At 43.0% G+C, this 1,857-nt stretch overlaps 1 pseudogene; it reads right to left on the bottom strand.

Annotated features, from left to right (window-relative positions):
- Positions 1 to 470: 470 nt before the first annotated feature.
- LOC127551380 (peroxiredoxin-1-like) lies at positions 471 to 1,078 on the bottom strand (annotated as a pseudogene).
- Between the last annotated feature and the right edge of the window lie 779 nt (positions 1,079 to 1,857).

Below are 1,857 nucleotides of genomic sequence, written 5' to 3'. Positions count from 1 at the left end.
ATTGGTTTCTTCTCTGCTGACTATACACAAGCCCAAATCTTTCCCATTCTTACACAAAACAACCACCATCCTTCTAGTTATCCATGTGACTGTGAATGCTCTGTCCCAAAGAATATAAGTTTTAACACCTGAAACTCACAAGATATCTTGGGGTTTATAGACCAGATTTTTTTTCCCTTAGGACAAGTTAATAGAGCTACAGAATATCCCATAGGCTCAAGCTCAGAAGGATGACTATGATACAAACATTGTTAACAGCATTTGGTCATTAAGAGTGAGAAAGAAAGACACAAGTAGGCAGGAGGCAAACTCAGCCACTTGGCTTCCTGTCTTGAGGGAGGGAGAAGTGGTCTTGAAGAAAAGGACATGTCCAGCTCCACGTGAAAGCTTGGAGAAGACGGAGCACATTCGTTCTTGGTCTGCGACCAGGCCCCTGAGGAGGCATCCTTGACTGTTCTGCAGAGAGCAGCTCACTGCTGCTTGGAGAAGTATTCTTTGCTGCCCTGAACTTCCGGTTTGATGGTCTTACTTCCCAAGTTTCCAGCCAGCAGGGAACACTTCCCTGTGCTTGTCTGTGAACTGGAAGCGTTGGACAAGCTAGAGCCTTTCATCTACAGAGCGACCCACAGGAATGTCATTGATGGTGATCTGGCAAAGGATGCTCGTATCAGCAATGATGAAGAGATCCCTGAATGAAATGCCTTCCTTCATTGGCTTTCAAACCGACGGGACCATAATCTAAAGTAATGGTTCATTTCTGGTTGGACAGCAAGGGGATAATCACAACTCCCAGGCTATCATTCTTCTTGACTGTATTGACCCAGGTCAGGTGACAGAAGTGTGAGTCCATTGAAGCACCAATCCCTTGGCAACTGAGTTTCTTAAATTCTTGAATTCGATCACTGAATGTAATAATCCCCATGGAATACACCAAGGTGAAGTCCAAGGAGTAGAACAATGTGTCATAGTTTTCTCTGTAGTCCTAAATGCTGATGTCTTTGAACTGCCAATTGGGCATAGCAGATATAGCCTTGAAATTGGGGGCTGGGAACCCAATTTTGACATTTTCTGCAGACATGTTGACAGCAACAGGAGGGCTTGGCAGCCAACTTCAGGAGAAAGACGAACATGTGAGGAGGAGCAGTAGAACTTAGACTGGTTCTACTTTGGCTCTCATTGATAAACCAACAGTGGGTCCCACTCCAAAACTATTTGGTCATTGTTTGGTCTCTGAATGCTCAGAATGAGTGTAAATAGCAAATGTTTCTGTTTTTACTAGAAACTCTGAGAGTCTTTCCCTCTCAACTTGATTTTTTTTTTTGACTAGGTAAAAGAAGCTATTCTTCAGGCAGCTAGATGGTGCAGTAGATAGAGCACCACTCTGCAGTCAGGGGGACCGGAGTTCAAATCTAGCATGGGACACTCAACATTTACTAGCTGTATAATTCTGGATAAGTCATTTACAAAGTCATCCAACAAAAAAAAAAAAGTGGGGGCATTCTTTGTTCCATTTTTTAATTAGTCTCAAATCACTGAATGAGACAAACTGAAACCTGGGAAAGATCTCAGCTTTAAAAGATCTACATCTCCCACTGCATCTCCCACTGCATTGCCAGTGGTCTTGATCTCCACCTTGCCACTAGTTCCAGATGGCTCTGAAGGAGAATGTGAGGCTGGTGACTTTGCACCAACAAAGTGAAGCTTTCCTCATTTGAATCCAATTCAATTGCAACTTCCTGATGTCATGGTTCTCTTCAAGAATAATGGACAAACAAGCAGTTTGTAATTTCTTTCTCTACAATTCTTACAAGCATTTTCACCTCACTCATTCAATTCAGTCTTGCAGTGTAGTTGTGG

This window comes from Antechinus flavipes, chromosome 1 (assembly GCF_016432865.1).
Source record: "Antechinus flavipes isolate AdamAnt ecotype Samford, QLD, Australia chromosome 1, AdamAnt_v2, whole genome shotgun sequence".
Taxonomy (NCBI): Eukaryota; Metazoa; Chordata; class Mammalia; order Dasyuromorphia; family Dasyuridae; genus Antechinus; species Antechinus flavipes.
This window is presented reverse-complemented; position numbering and strand designations above follow the sequence as displayed.